Raw genomic sequence first — 17,635 nt, forward strand, 5'->3', positions numbered from 1 at the left:
GCGTCACAGATCTGGTCTCATCTGATTTCTGGTCGCAGATTACAAATGCCTTGGACTGATATTTATTTGAGTCGTGTTTGTGCGAAGGTTTATGAGATCAGAGTTCTTTCAAAGTATAACTGGAGATCGAGCAGTGGAGACTACAGAAAGCCAATTTATTGGGAATGACGGCGTGCGGATCTGACTGGAAAAAATGGACTGTTTGTTCGAGATAACATCAACGTAAATCAGAACATCGGTACCCGACACTTCGCTAAAGCCGCCATGGACAAGCGATTCCTCAGCTTTCTGAAATGAAAGGATTCTTTTTGTTTATTGGAAATTTAGCGGGATGTATTGTAGAGAACGTTTCGACACAGGCTGATGAGCAGCCGCTCTGCAAAACTTATAGCAAGTGGAGTGAATTGTTCCGGACAAATCATTTTTGACGTTTTGACAAGAGACGAGATAAAGCCACACAATAAGAACTGACGAGAAGTTCTGTAGCATTCGCTCAGGGTTTCAACAAGAGACGAGATAAAGCCACACAATAAGAACTGACGAGAAGTTCTGTAGCATTCGCTCAGGGTTTCAACCTTCTTTTATCGTAAACCTTTTTTATCACATTTTTTTGCAATCGCCTGGAACAAGTTCTATTAAAAAACAAAGTAATTTTACAAATCTGGTAATCCAGGGGTAATCTGTTCGTAAAACTTCTATTTTGACGAGCTGTCAATTTTCAAGTGACCAAATAGTGAAATATCAAGGGGCGTTTTCCAGAATCATGGGGTTTGCAGGCAAGCGTTTCCTCTTCCCCCCCTCCCCCTTCCATCTTTTTTTTTTTTTTTGCTCCCGTCCTAACTTTCGTGCAATAACTCGATTGGAAACGCTGGCTACGCAGGCTAATAGTATTCTTACTCCTTGTGTAGCTCTTTGAAATATACCGATTCGTAATGAAGGTGTTCACACATAGTCCATATAATAGGTGAGATAAATACAGGAAATAAACACAAGGTTCCATGCACAGTTTCAGTTCGATTTACACAGCTTAGATCAAAACATAATCACTCTCAGTTTCGAGAATAGTTTATTCTATACCATATAAGACAAGATTTAATTAGAAGTTTAATTTTTCGCTATTTCTATTTCACTTTTTACATTTAGTTCATTTCATTTGCCGGAAAGTATTAAAGCCTTAGAAATTAAAAGGACGTTTGATCAATTCACGCTCGCGCATTCTAGTCTTATTTTAAACTTTATAGCGGAAGGACATCTGTGAGCAGGGAATAAGTCAGCACAGAATTTGATGGTCGGCGAATTTCTGTAATCGTCCATCGTTCTGCTAGTGATAAGCTAGCCGTTGAATCATTCACTCGTCTTGCTTGTCTTGGGCCGAGTCTTATCCCCTGCTTATTCCAGTCAAAGAGAGAGAAAGAGTGTCTGGCAAGGTTCAGCTGAAGGTTTCCAATCAAAGATTTGTGAACTCCTGTCTGGCAAACTCACTAAGTGTTAAAATATACACTTTTCTACGCACCTTATAACTTCATCTGCGCTTCAAGGAGCTGTGTCACGAAATTCAGCCAAATTAGGAAATTACAAAATGCCCGTTAAATGAAGAGAAACATGAAAATAACCGCTTAAAACTTTAAAGGAAGGTTAAAATAACATAACAGAAACAACAGATGCCACGGATGGGCAAAACTGAAGAAGATTGAAACGGATTGAAATTAGGGTTTTTGAAAACTGTTCAGCCTAACAGTTTTTCAAAGTTGATCCCTTCGGCTTGCAACTTCAGAAATAATGCTTAGGAGACATATTTGTTTGTCTCGGATCTCTGATATGTCATTTACCTGTAATTTCTTTGCTCACTTTAAGTTCCATAGCGATTGAGGGCGAGTAATTTGCAAAATTAAACAAAATGAACTGGACTGCAGTAACACAGCCCCTTTAACGAGTGTCTTTTGGTCCATAACTTTCATAACAACTGCTCCACAGAATGTCACTGATAACACGTAACGCAAAAGAGTATCGAAGTCTGACTGCACAATTAATGTCACAAAATCTACTTATTGCAAGATGTTCGTTCGGGATTTTTTGTCAGTTTTACGTCATCCTAACCATTTCGAATTCGTACTTGCGGGCGCAAACAATAGAAACGTCATCATTACCTACCGATTCCTCGAGACCCCTGTTCAAGCAAATCGAGATTTTTTCTATATTGACTGTATGACTGTATATTTCAACTTTAAGTACTTTCCTTGATATGCGCGCGAGTTACTAGAGTGCCTCCTCGGGATTTCGCCTTCTGGGCGAAATCCCTGCGGGGGCAACAATTTTAAATAACTTAACAAGGATCTATTAAAACACGCGACCAAATAATTTCTAGCAATAAAACCACAAGACAGATACCGTTTTAAAAACTTTATTAAAAAACCAATAACAAGAAAAGAGTCAAATACACAGCGATTTGAAGGGAAAAGGAATGAAAATTAATCCTTTAACTGACTATACAAATCCGTTTTTTCCGTTCTATTTCGAGGAATAATAAATAATCCTTCCGTGTCTACACAATTTCCTATAGCCTCTAAGCCAAGGGTTCGACTTTCTTTGTTTCTTTCGCTTTGTCTTGTTCTTTGTAGTCGGTCTTTTAGTTTTTGCTTTAAAAAAAGCTTCATTTCTCTGTGATCTTGACAGTTCGCAGTACACCGTTTCTTTTGTCTGTACTGGATTGCGATAGTGATTTTTTCCGGAATTATCCGCTTCACTTTCGTAAACGACGACTTTAACTTTAGGTTGCAGTTTCGCCTCTTGTAAATACTGTCTTCGCTGTATGTGGTCTAACTGATGAACATCCGCGAGATGGTTAGCTAATCTGACAAGGTACTTCGCCCCACACGATGAAATAGAACAGTTTCTGCAAACTCTCCTGTAACCCATGTTGATAGTTCGACGGCTGAACACAAATGACATCTTTTTCGCAACTATTCAGGTTATATAGAGTGTCAGAAAGGCAAAACACAGGCCGGAAAGGCCATAACCAGGCCTGAAAGGCCAAAACCAGGCCAAAAGGGACAAAAGGAGACAAACGGGTCATTTCTAGTCATGTGTCTTTCTTTTTCTCAAACACACGCGTGGGTGTCTCGCGTCGCTAGTCACGCAACAGCTCTCAATCTTTATTCAGTGTAATCACTAATAACAGTGCCTAATTAAAGAAGTTTTGATCGTGAATTAGTAATTGGTATTTTAAATTTCAGATTTTTTTTTTTTATTATTGTATCAGTTTACTACTATTGTTATTATGATCAAGTAGCAAAAACCAACTAATAAGAGGAATGTGACAGCTGGGAAGAATGCTATATGGTATATGCTATATGCTAAAACCGTTGCGGAAACATGACGGCCATCACATGTTTCCGTCGGCGGATACATTACGTTCACCCGTGTTTCCGTCGCTGCGTTTTCGGCGGAATCGTACCACTTTTTTTCTACGTTTCCGTCAAATTTCCGTCTAAGGAAACACGTACTTCCGCAAGCGTAAATGCGTGGCATCCTTGCAAAAACACGCGAAAACGTTCCGGAAACAAGTCAATTTCATGTTTCCAAACACGAGTGGTGTTTTCAAGTTATTTCCATCGTGAAAAAAGCGCTTTTAATTTCACCATCTTGGGGTGGTTTTCCCGCCATCTTTATTAACAAAAACCCATTCTCTCGACACTTTTATTGCACAAAATAATACCAAAGCAGTCTTTCCAAGTACTTTCTTTATTCTCCTTGCTTCCTAAATTGACAATCAGGTCTTCTTATGATATTTATTCATTACATTGGTTAAGTTAAATTACATTTTAAATGTGAGTGCTTATTCACACTGGCAATGAACAAGAATAGTAAGAGGCTTCCTTTAAGAAATCCACTAGAAATTTTCTGTAGGACAACGTAGAGTTTTTTTTTGGTAAAGAGAATGTCAAATCTAGTGTTAACAAATTAATATCCTTTATAGCAGAAATAGTGATAAACACTTTCATGTGCAGCTTATGGCTGGTGATATTTTTGGTTGCATTGTCTATAATATTTCAACAAAGTGGAATATGATTTGTCGGGTGAATGTTCATTGCAGTTGAGTAGGACTATTGTTGACAGCGACTTACGTTTTGACAACAAGGTGATCATCATTTTCATGGGCATTAATTGTCAAAACATCAGTTCTTGTCAACAGTCCCACTACTTGGTACTATACTAACCTGTACTATCATATATCACTTACTTATATGACCATTCTACCTTAGGATAATATTATATGGAGACAGGAATTTTTTTTTTCTTACTCTTCTGACATGGTGGTGGAAAAAACACAATTTTCTATGACTAGTGCAAAGCTTCAAATGCAAAAAAATACACCAACAAACAAAGTATGGCTACAGTTTTACATAATACAAGTCTGGTAAAACCGTTTGTGTTTCATGTGTACGTTTTAGGTCGCTTCTATGCTGAAGTCATTACTTAGTGTCTTTACCCATACACAAAATGCTCGACTTGTAGAGTTATGAAGAAGATACATACATCAAGCCAATTTCATCAGGAAGTACAAACCATAATAATTCTTGGTGATTTATGCAGTCATAGCATTATTTTGATGGGGCTGTGTCACGGCAGTCCAGTTCATTTTGTTCAATTTTTCCAATTACTCGCCCTCAATTTCTATGGAACTTGAAGTCAGCAAAGAAATTACATGTAAATGACAAAATCAGTGATCCGAGACAAACAAATATGTCTCATGAGCATTATTTTGAAGTTGCAAGCAGCGGGGATCAACTTTGAAAAACTGTTTGGCTGAACAGTTTTCAAAAACCCTAATTTCAATCCGTTTCCATCTTCTTCAGTTTTGCCCATCCGTGGCATCTTTTGTTTCTGTTATGTTAATTTAACCTTACTTTAAAGTTTTCAGGGGTTATTTTTATGTTTCTCTTAACTTAACGGGCATTTTGTAATTTCCTAATTTGGCTGAATTTCGTGACACAGCTCCTTTAAGCTTGAAAAAGTTGGCCAAGTTTCAATCCATGATCATCTTTGTCATACATAGCAGGAGGTGATGGGAAACAGTCCCAATGCCTCAATTAAGTATTAAATAACAAAACTGGACCATTATTTTTGGACCTTAATTTACGCCAAGACGCATTTAAGCCTCTCAAAGAACAAAATATAGCATAACCCAATATAAAATGCCTCTCTGGAAAATAAAGATGTTCACAAAGTTCTACTATCATTATTCATTATTGTTATAAATGATTGTGCGTTATTGACCAACATTCGGTCAAGATGGCAGGATATTGGCCAAACTCTTTTTTGCGACGCCGATACCCAGCTATCTTCACCAAACAAGCTTGATTGGTTTGCCCACTTGAGTAGCCAATCAGAGAACACAGGATTTGCTTCATCTTGCCCGCTCAAGGATTCAACCATAAAATTGTAATAAATAATTATGCTTTATTGACTGGGTGTGAGGTTAAGATGGCTGGATATCTGCGTCTTGATTGAGCCTGCCTTCCTGTTGCAAGGCTGTACTCTAAGAAAAATTGAAGGCTGCCCAGCACTCTGAACTTGTGAAATACAGTGTGCCCAGCATATGATTTCTCTGAAAAAGCAAAGATCTTCTAGTCGTCCGAGAACAAAAGTTACAGATGTAGGCGCTACGGGCCACAGAGCACAGCCTGGTCTTGGTCAATAAAAATGCAAAAATGAATGAAGCCAATATTCAGCCATCTTGAACGAACAAGCTTGGTCAATAAATGAATTATTGCATGGCCAAGAGAGCTTTTACTTGCGAGACTAACGTGGAAAATCCCAAGTGGGCAAAATGTGCTCATCTTGCCCGCTTGGGTTAGCCAATTACAAAGCAAGGTTTGCTTCATCTTGTCCACTCGAGGGAGCAAATGGACATTTTTTGTCTTTAGCATGGAAGTAGTATTTCAAGATTAACATTTGCAGAACGTGACTAAGCATAAAGCACGGTAGCTTGAGACTGAAATTAAGTTCTATGATCCAGCCTGCGTGCTTTGAGAGAAACTTCTGCACCAACATCACATACCCAGGTGATCTGCCTGTTGTATGAAAAGCAAAACAAAGTGCTATTTAAGTAAAACACAGAGGCCATATGCATCCCCAGGCTATCAGGGGTGGGGGGGGGGGGGGGGGTGTTGTAGGAAAACCTTTTAGCAGTAAGAAGTAAGATAACTTTACTAATGTAGACATTCTCATACGAATAAAACATTCTAAATGAGTAATATACATATAGGGCAATACCATGCGAGACAATGAAATTTTGAATATTTTAAAATAAAATTTTGCGCAATAAAACTTATACCAACAGAAAGTTGAGACAATGGGGTGTTTGAAATTACTGAGATCTTGTGCATTTTGTCCGTGTGCTTAATGTGAGAAGGCAGGAAATCCGGAGAATTTGAATCTCATCATATTTGGAATTTTTGGAAGGAAATTTTAAGCAAAGTTTTCACATCTATATAAGAAAACATGACAACAAACATAAAAGTATATGTGTATAACCTTTGCCTTACACTATCATTAGGCCATAAATTATTATATCCAGCTACTGGCACTTTCTTAAGAAAATAGATATTGAATTTGTGTTGCGGACATTACGTAATGTGCGCAACATTAAGGTACCTTTTTTCAGTTCCTCTACACAGTTCACTGTACTTTTATATGCTGTTGATGCTGCTCAGTTAGTCTGATGTATGCCTTATTTTAACCCCAAAATATTTCCTGGGTCGGTTTTCTCTGCTCAGAAATTATAAGTTGAAAAGTGTTGCGGACATTACACATTGGTTTTATAGACTTCATACAACTTAGAATCCTCTTTCAGCTTTTTTCTAACTTTTCTTGACCTTTCAGTGCTTGTCTTGGGCATTGCAATTGACCTTGTTTACAATCAACTGTAATGAATTTTATTTATAGGATTAGAAAAGGAGAAACTGAGTAGCTGGTCAGGGGTTTGCACTGTTGAGCATGCCCAGAGCTGTTTGTAAGTATGCTTTTTGAGGAAAACAGCTGACCATCATTGTTTCTTCTGATTTTCTACTCACACTTGAATGAGTATTATTTTTAAGGTAAAATTTGTACTGTAATAATCTTAATATAGTGAACAATGTGCAATTTTAGTGCAAAGTTACATTTTATCTGTATTTAAGTCAGACTTGTGGTGTCATCAGAAAGCAAAAATATACCGACTCCACGCTCCTAGAACCTACAGAAGATGGCAAATTTGAAGCCGTTGCAATCACTTTCAAAATGGACGCCAAAAAGAATGACCGCAATGAGCATGAACAAAAGAAAAGTCTGTCTGACCAGCACTCCGCACTGTTCTAGGCCCCATTCTCTCTTGTCTCTTGTTTTCTTCGTCTAAGAGCATTTTATTTTTACGCCAGTACTGATTGACATCAATCTAGCAAATATCGAAAGCTGTTGGTAAGCTCTGCGATTTTTATCACTTAGAATCGAAAGCAATGGTAACCTCGCACACTTCACAGTCTTTGCATCAATGCAACGCGCGCGAGTAATGCATGAGAACCGTTTAATGGCCCGATCTCGAGAGTAAGTTTACCTTTATTCACCTTCATTGTACGCAAAGGCAAAGTTTCTGAAACATTGATCATGCGATCTTGGACATGGGTTAAAAAAAAAGAAAAAAATACGTCACCTGAAACGTAACGGAAACAAGAAAGAACGGAAATGTGATAACAGAAATGTGGCGGAAACATCATCGTTCGTTTCCGACGCGGAAACGTGACGGAAACGCGTCCCGTCCATGGAAAACTAGATCACCATGTTTCCGCAAGGCGGAAACGACGTGACGGATATGAGTAACTTCCCCTTTTCCGTCGAGCTTACAAAATACGGAAACACATTATTTCGTCTTGTGGATACTCTTTTGCGTTACGTGTTATCAGTGACATTCTGTGGAGTAGTTGTAATGAAAGTTATGGACCAAAAGGCACTCGTTAAGAGCAGATGAAGTTATAAGGTGCGTAGAAAAGTGTATATTTTAACACTTAGTGAGTTTGCCAGACAGGAGTTCACAAATCTTTGATTGGAAACCTTCAGCTGAACCTTGCCAGACACTCTTTCTCTCTCTTTGACCGGAATAAGCAGGGGATAAGACTCGGCCCAAGACAAGCAAGACGAGTGAATGATTCAACGGCTAGCTTATCACTAGCAGAACGATGGACGATTACAGAAATTCGCCGACCATCAAATTCTGTGCTGACTTATTCCCTGCTCACAGATGTCCTTCCGCTATAAAGTTTAAAATAAGACTAGAATGCGCGAGCGTGAATTGATCAAACGTCCTTTTAATTTCTAAAGCTTTAATACTTTCCGGCAAATGAAATGAACTAAATGTAAAAAGTGAAATAGAAATAGCAAAAAATTAAACTTCTAATTAAATCTTTTCTTATGGTATAGAATAAACTATTCTTGAAACTGAGAGTGATTATGTTTTGATCAAAGCTGTGTAAATCGAACCGAAACTGTGCATGGAACCTTGTGTTTATTTCCTGTATTTATCTCACCTATTATATGGAATATGTGTGAACATCTTCATTATGAATCGGTATATTTCAAAGAGCTACACAAGGAGTAAGAATACTATATACAGAGCGGGGGCAGCTGTAGTGTCAACTATTACTAGTTTTATAATAATACGTCAAGGTGCTCCCTTGGGTCTAGTTGTAGATGAACTAATTTGTATTAAAGTCTCGCATAACTAACTGACTAACGGCGCTTGAATTGACAAGACCATAAGCTCATCAAGCGCTGAGACAAAGTGGGATAAATAACAGCATATAATTGTCCCCATTCTTCCTGCGTCAGTTCCAGATCCTCTGCAAATTTCAAGAACACTAAGAGTCTGCCCAAATTAACTTTTAGAAATACTTCAGAATGGAGTTCTTTCAGCTTGGAAATTGTTGACCCTGGAAGACCGCAAAAGGTTTTCTTGAGAGACATTATTTCTTTTGAGGGGGAACTATGACCCTCGCGATTATACGATAATAATTAAGCTTTATTCTTATGAAAGACTGAATAATATCCATTTTCGTTTGGGATGACAATAATAATTAATAATTATAATAACCTTCATTAATATGGTCTTAAAAAGATAAAAATAAATAATACGTAATAGACTATAGAAAATAGCTGATCATGTTAAAAACCCTGTCTAATTTAAGCTGATGATGTCATCTCACCAGTTACCATATTAAATGATTATTTTGATGATGATCTCATCGTTTTTTTGATGACGTAAACTCCCTAGATTGTTATACAGAATACCTTTCTATTTTTAGATGATGATCTCATTATTTTAATACCCTGAGCTATTGTGACGTCACTCCACCACCTCCACCACTGCGTAGAACCCCCTGTCTATAACTACTAAGCACAATTGTGCCAGTCATGTTTTTATTGCTCGCATCCACTGCAGATTCTCTAACAGAACTTTTCTTAGTTCATTCCTGTAAACAGGAACGAGAGCGTTCTCGGCTTTCACGCGGGCCACATTTTCTGAATCTCCGTTCCCATGCTTGTACTCATTGATCAATGCGTTGAGGTGGGCCTCGTGACATTGTTCTGTCTCGTCAAGAATACGTGACCAAGGATTTAAGAGAGCTCTCTCTTCTTGAGAAGAATACGTTTCTTGGTTATTTTGAGAAACACTTCACTTTGTTGCAAGAGGTCGCTTTCTTCGCTGTCTTTATAATTTCCAGTACCTTGTTGCAGGTGTAAGTTATAACCCGCGCTCGTCATCTTTGGTTTCTCATACAAACTTGTGGGTGTTGCGCGTCGGTAGTCACGCAACAGCTCTCAATGTTCCATTCATCATCTTTCACAAAGCGTCGTAAGGTAACCTTTTTATGCACTGGATCAGTTTTGAGGTCGTGGTACCATCTTGGATAGTGTATATATTAGTTTCACAACCTTTTATGGCGAATTTGTGGTTACACTGGAATGTTGAGAGCTGTTGAATGACTACCGACGCGCAACACCCACGCGTGTGCCGTTGGCATGGTTAAGCGTGTCTGCCGCGATCGCCCAATCTCGAATTGTGGAGCGAAATATCTCGTAAAACTGTCCAATCATCTTACAGATGTACATCAACTAGATTATAGCCAGGGTGAGGGGAGGGAGTCTAAATTTTCTATTTATTTTGTCAAAAATTGAAGCGTCATTAGTTAGAGCGCTGCCCAGGTATCGCAGAGGCCAGGGTTCGAATCCCCGTCTGCCTGAATTTCTTTTTCAGGCTTTCTTTTCGGAATTGCGTAAGCTGTGTCTATGACCCTGTCACTGCCAAATGTGGCCAAAGGCAAATTTCGACCAAAGTTCCAAATTTCATTTTCTTAAATTTTGAGACACAAACGGCATCATGTGAAAATACAGGCGGGGAGCTTTTGTCTGAATGGTCACATCATAGGATTTCGTCCATAGACTCAAAAGTTAGAGTCATCTTACACAACCCCTCAAACACTCTGGCAGTGAAGGGGTTAACAGCGGTGACCTTCTTTACATTTATTCCATTAACCCCTTATCAGGAGTTTACCTTGATTTATTTTTCCAGTGGTTATATATTATTTTTCAGACCGTTACAAGATTATTCTTTGTAAATTGCCAACCATCATCTTGAATTCGTTGTTATCGTGAATCTGGGAGTAGCTTAAATCCTTCACTGGTTCGTCGGAAAGGCTTTTCTAGGGCCCGTTTCTCAGAAGTCCCTATAACTTCACAGGCCCGATAAGTCACTCGATAAGTCACCCGGTAAGTCCCATTCCATTAACCCCTTATCAGGAGTTTACCTTGATTTATTTTTCCAATGGTTATATATTATTTTTCAGACCGTTACAAGATTATTCACTAAAAGTAAATTACAAAAATGGGCAATCCATTCAGCGCACTTCGAGAAGGTGAGTGAAACGAGATTCAACGATCATTTGTCGTGGTGGTAAAACGTTTTAAAAAGTAACTAGATCCCGCAGATGTCCAAATTTTTAAAATATTACTTGTGTCTAATTGTAACTTTGTAAATTGCCAACCATCATCTTGAATTCGTTGTTATCGTGAATCTGGGAGTGGCTTAAATCCTTCACTGGTTCGTCGGAAGGGCTTCTCTAGGGCCCGTTTCACAGAAGTCCCTATAACTTCACAGGCCCGATAAGTCACCTGGTAAGTCCCCTTAAACTTTTAGGGTGTTTCTCGAAACCTTCTTTATTTTGGATCTCGGTGTTTTTTTCCGCTAACTTGCCCGGTAAGTTACTGGGAGGTCAAGACCTCTCTTAAAGCTTCCAGGAAGTCGCATATTGAGCAAAGCAGCTGCTGAAGGCAACCTTTTTGGTTAAGCTAGAAGACCACGGGTTTTTTTTGCTGACATGCCTGATTGCCAAATCTTAGAGCGAAACATGCTTTCAAGACAAAGGCAAAGCTGTCGAATAAACGAGGGCTTTCACCACAGCAACGGTAGCTAAAACGGCAATGTTGTGTTTCCCAATGTTTTGAGCTTAATGACTATACCTCGTTTAGTTTGTCCGGTTGGCGAGTTTTCCTGGTGGTGAATTAAGGTTCGGAAAATAGCTTTGTAATGCCAACGTCTACCTTAAAACGTGGAAATAGGCACTTTCACGTCGTAGTCTTGTTTGACGGCAAAGAAATGTACAAAAAAAAGACTGATGCATGCACCTGCGCGTGCACGTCGTGCGTATATAGTATACAGAGAAGTATATATAACATTAGTAGTAAAATAAATCGTATGTTCTCTTTGGTTACAAGAAATGAACGAAGTAATTGCAAATGAAAATTTTCGTTTCTTAGTAAAAGGGGTGTAATAAACGGTGACCAGTGCGGTTACACTGATTACAGTGTATATTAACAATTCATCTTATTGATTTCTTCGATGACTTCTCGCGTGTTTATTTAATTGTTTTTTGTTATTGCAATTTCTATTCTTTAAATGGCTGCTTAATCATTTCCCCGTTTAAAATAGAAAAAACTTGCTCATTTAAGGTGGCTCGACTGGATTTTTTGGGGTTGATACCTCCCAACTTTGAGCATTAACTACGTCGGCATGAGTAAAGATATGGAAAAAATGTCACCACAACTGTATTATATAAAGATGAAAATTTCTTATGATCTGGGTTTTATTGCAATCGGAGTCGCCATGGCAACGTAATGACGCCATTACGTTTTTCATTTATCTTTGTGTTTCTCTGTTCCAGGAGTTTTTTTGAAGAAATCGCTTTACGGCGTATGTACCTGCTACAATTGCCTCCATTATGGCGTAGTTTGAACAAATTCTATGAGAGCGTTTTCGAAATATTTTGAAATATAGTTTTAAGAATAATAAAAACGGTGAAATAGCATGCTACCTACACAATTCGCTAATATTTTAAGAAAATGATAAGCTTTGGAAACGAGGCTTCATCTCATAGCGGTTTGATTCCATTGAAAACTGCATACGAAAAAATAGGGGAATTGCTCTGGGCGATCGCGAGTAAGAAGAATTTTATTAACTTGCATTCAGCTGCTTTTGATACAGGTTTTGGACGTAATTTGGTCCATGCCTAAGAATTTCGCATTTTTCCAAAAACCGCTCGATAAATATTTCTATAAATTCGACAATTCCGAGATCAATTGTCAAGGAATATTCTCTGCAAGTTTCAAGAACATTGAAAACAGGGACGGCTTTTAAATAGGGCCTCAAATATAACCAATTTTTTCCCCAGATTTTGTGTTTTCAAGTGAGCGTCCTCATTATTCACTGGCATTGTTTTCAAGTTTCATATACACCTGCACATTTAGCAAAAAGATAGAATTTGCATCAAAAAGGACCCTCGGTTAAATCTCCGGGATATGCTAATTACCGGGTAAAGAGATTAATCATATATTATAACATTAGAGCAACTCTTTGTGAGAGTTTCTGTGATGTTATAACCCGAGTAAGATAATTAAGTATTCCATCCTACGCGATGAGACGTGACGTTCACCGTTTCGGCTCTCACTGCTGTCTGTGACGACAAGCCAATTATTAGCATACTCCAGATATTTCTTCGGAAAGTAATCCAGAGTTCTTTTTGATGCAAATTTATAACTTTTGCTAGTTGTGCACGTGCATATGAAACTTGAAAACAATGCCAGTGAATAATGAGGGCGCTCACTTGTAAACACAAGATCTGGGAGGAATATTGGTTATATTTGAGACCCTATTTAACAGCCTTCCCTATTTTCAATGTTCTTGAAACTTGCAGGGAATATTTCTTGACAATTGATCTCGGGATTGTCGAATTTATAAAAAAATGTATCGAGCGGTTTTTGGAAAAATGCGAAATTTTTAGGCATGGACCAAATTACGTCCAAAAACTGTATCAAAAGCAGCTGAATGCAAGTTAATAAAATTCTTCTTACTCGCGATCGCCCAGAGTAATTCCCCTCTTTTTTGTATGCAGTTTTCAATGGAATCAAACCACTACGAGATGAAGCCTCGTTTCCAAAGCTTATCATTTTCTTAAAATATTAGCGAATTGTGTAGGTAGCATGCTATTTCACTGTTTTTATTATTCTTAAAACGACATTTCAAAATATTTCGAAAACGCTCTCATAGAATTTGTTCAAACTACGCCATAATGGAGGCAATTATAGCAGGTACATACTTCCTAAAGCGATTTCTTCAAAAAACTCCTGGAACAGAGAAACACAAAGATAAATGAAAAACGTAATGGCGTCATTACGTTGCCATGGCGACTCCGATTGCAATAAAACCCAGATCATAAGAAATTTTCATCTTTATATAATACAGTTATGGTAACAATTTTTCCATATCTTTACTCATGCGGATGTAGTTAATGCTCAAAGTTGGGAGGTATCAACCCCAAAAAATCCAGTCGAGCCACCTTAAATGAATCGGAAAGTTGTTGTCTTTTTTTTTTTTTAAAACCCTGGCGTACGAAACTAATGCGAAAAATCCTTTATGGTTTTAGTGTATAGAGGTATAAGTATTTTTTTCCCCTAAAACACCTTTCTCAACGCATGGACTACTTCACGTGTATAGGTAGTACAAAATATTTTGCACTGATGTTATATCGTTTGTTTTCAGCAGAACTTGATGAAAGACGATGGGGAGGTAATGTAAATGAAATTTATTGTTGATGGGTATATTATGAAGGGTGGCTACTGCTTGGGTGCCCTGTTTTTCAACCTTCCCCGTTGGAGCAATATTAATCTTCCGTTTTATTGTCTTAAGGTGGATTTCCACTGTTGCGTTATTTTGTACGTGCACACGCACGTAAATTTTACGCGCGTAAATAAAGTAGAGACAATGTATGGAAGGTGACGCGTAAACGTAAAAGTTGAACCTCGCTCAACTCTCACGTTTGTGCGTGGCCTTTCATTCATGGCCTCTTTTTCATTTACGCGCGTAAATTTTACGTGCGTTCGCACGGAAAAAATGCGCGACAGTGGTTAGCAACCCTTAACCCCATTCTTTCAGCGCCCTTATTATCTTCTTTTGGAATTTCAATTACAATGTTCCCCGCTCAAAGTTTTAGAAAGTTCCGGATATGAAGTAGAAGGAGTATTGGGTTTAAAATTGACTTGGGAAGTCAGAAGGAAGTCGTACCCTCGCGTAGCGTGGTGACAGCAACGATCAATCACCCTGCATTCTCCGTAGATAAATCCAGCTAAACTACTCTGCCCTCCGTGGTATTAAGAGGTAGAGAAAAATATTTTTATCGTAAATTTTATCGTTTGTTTTCTGCAGAACATGATGAAAGACGACGGGAAGGTAATGTAAATTCAATTTATTGTTGATGGGTATAGTTATGAAGGGTGGCTACCGCTGTGGTTACCTGTTTTTCAACCTTTCCTGTTAATGGAGTAAGTTTAATCTTCCGTTTTGTTGTCTTAATCACTAAAGATCTATGTGTTGACATCAACGATCAATAACCCGGCATTCTCCATGTATTAATCCAGCTAATCTTCTCCTCCCTCCGTGCTATTTAGAGGAAGAGAAAAATATTTTACATTAAATTTTATTGTTTCTTTTTTTCTGCAGAACATGATAGACTTGTAGCAGGTAATGTAAATTCACTTTATTGTTGATGACGACAATGAAAATGGCTTAATAAGAAGTAATACAAGACTAATACATCTAATTAGCAAAAAAACAAATTGCACGTGCAGCACACTTTTCCTTCTAATTTGCAAAAAACAAATTTACACGTGCAGCACGCTTTTTTGTCTTTCCCTCGCCGTTGTTTTCAGTGCACGACTACAAAGCTGTTTTGTACGACTAAAACGTCAAACTTCCTAGTTACACATTATTTTTAGGGAAGAATTGTCGTATGTGCTTACTCAATATTTTGTTTCCTGTGTTCGTGTTCACTTTTATTTTTCACTGCCGCTCATTTTCACCTTGCTGGTCGCTAGCATTTTCTCAATTTCTTTGAATTTCCACGTTTTTCTTCCTACGAAATTCGTCTCCTTTGTTTTCAATAACTCGCTCTAGCTCTTTCTCTGTTATTTACGTTAGTGTAAACATAAAAAATAAAGCCGAAAAAGGCACGACTTTGTTGTTGTTTTTTCTTTCTAAAAGTCCAGGCGGCCATGTGATTTCCTTCCAAATAAAACCTTAAGTTGCATTTAGGTTGCCGTACCTGTTGATTGAGTTATTTTACATTGGTATGCCTGTGGTGCATGGGCTGACACACGGTCGCTCGCTCGCTCACTCGGTGTACGGTCACGTGATTACCAAATTTTCTCGGATGAGTGGATTACTGCATCTCCTTAGCTGTGGAGCTCCGCTAAAAAGAACATATGGTTATTGGAAATACCACTGCGGGAGTCGATAAGAAAGATTTCTTGGGTTTATTTGAGTGAAGCATGCAGATAGGAATTGATCAAAATTGAAATATTTTTAAATTGGTTCTCAACTGATACGATCGAGGAAAGAGTGGTTTTATATGCTAGGTAACTTTGTTTCTATTTTTGTCACGTAAGTGATTAAACGTGAGTGTTATGAAAGTTTTAGATTAGGCTTTGAAAACTAAGGTCAAAGGCAAGATTAGTTAACTTATAGTTATCAGTTTTAACTCTTTGGGCGATGACCTTGCTTCCTTGGAGGCTAGAATACTTTTGAAAGAATGAATTTTACAGATTAAAAAAAGTGATACAATGTTCACACTACACGGGATAGCTTTTACGCCGGCGCGAAAACCATACCAGATAGGGCTTCTGTTCACACATAACAACGGTGATTTCGGCGCGATTTCTGTAACGGAACGAAGCTGCCCCGCGTTATCTCTAAACTGGAGCCGTCACATATTGGATAAGTGTTCACACTATACCGGATATCTTTTACGCCGGCACAAAAACCATACCGGATAGGGCTTCTGTTCACACATAAGAACAATGATTTCGGTGCCATTTCTGTAACAGAGCAAACTGCGCCGCGCCCATCTCTAAAGTGGACAATGAACAAACTCCTTTCTGGCTTCTCCATGGTTCTAATCTATAGAGGTAGAAGCATTTTTTTCCTAAAGTACCTGTGTCAAACGCATGGGCGTGGTGTGAAGAGGCAGTCAAAAATATTTTGCACTGATGTCATGTCGTTTTTCTGCAGAATTTGTTAAAAGACTACTGAAAGGTAACGTAAATTCATTTTATTGTTGATGGGTATATTATAAAGGGTGGCTACTGCTTGGGTTCCCTGTTTTTCAACCTTTGCTGTTGGAGTAAGTTTAATCTTCCGTTTTATTCACAGGAAAAAATAACAGATTCCCATTTTTTGGATATTTAAGGGTATTTAAAGAATGCCCATAAAAATCCCAAATTTAATTTGGCAAAGTGAGACAAGTCCCAACCAGGGAATTCCCAACCAAGTTCCCTGGTTGGGACTTGTCTCTCTCTTCCAAATTTGGGATTTTTATGGGTATTCTTTAAATACCCAAAAATATCCAAAAATGGGAATCTGTCATTTTTCCCTGTGATTGTCTTACTCACTAAAGATCTAGGTAACCAAATTAACTTGAAATTATATCAGCTTACCACTGCGACAAGCAAACGATTCATCTCATACATGAAATAACTTTGATTTTGATGTCTTTCAGCGCGCTTTTTTAAAATGATGCAAACTATTTCCCGCTCAGACTTTTAGAACGATCTAACTTGAACTCACACAAATGACTTCAGGATGTCACGTCACTAAGATTTCAAGTTGCCGCGTAAAGACAACAAGTAGCTAGGAGGGAAATAAAACAGCTAGTGATTTCCTTTAGTGCTATGTTTCTTCTGGTTTCTTATGAAAGTAGCCGGGGACACATTCATACACTGTAGTAACCTGCGGAAATCCCCGACCCCCGCCTCATAATGAAGCTCTGTGACCTAGAAGGAGTATTTGGGTGAGAATTGCCTTTGGAAGTCAGATTGACATTCAGTTTTCTTTGATACCCTCGCGTAGCTTGTTTACATCAACGCTCAGTCACTTGGCATTCTCCGTGTATTAATCCAGCTAATACACTAGGTAGAGAAAAGTATTTTGCCCTAAATTTTATCGTCTGTTTTTTTGCAGAACATCATAAACGTATGGCAGGTAATGTAAATTTAATTT

The 17,635-nt window shown here is 38.2% G+C and overlaps 1 long non-coding RNA gene across 1 annotated transcript; it reads left to right on the forward strand.

Annotated features, from left to right (window-relative positions):
* The first annotated feature begins 14,065 nt into the window (after positions 1–14,065).
* Positions 14,066–16,782, forward strand: LOC140931190 (uncharacterized). Its single transcript, XR_012164934.1, has 4 exons — positions 14,066–14,152; positions 14,789–14,812; positions 15,083–15,103; positions 16,649–16,782. It is a non-coding gene; the product is annotated as an uncharacterized lncRNA (long non-coding RNA).
* Positions 16,783–17,635: the final 853 nt, after the last annotated feature.

Source organism: Porites lutea, chromosome 3 (assembly GCF_958299795.1).
Source record: "Porites lutea chromosome 3, jaPorLute2.1, whole genome shotgun sequence".
NCBI lineage: Eukaryota > Metazoa > Cnidaria > Anthozoa > Scleractinia > Poritidae > Porites > Porites lutea.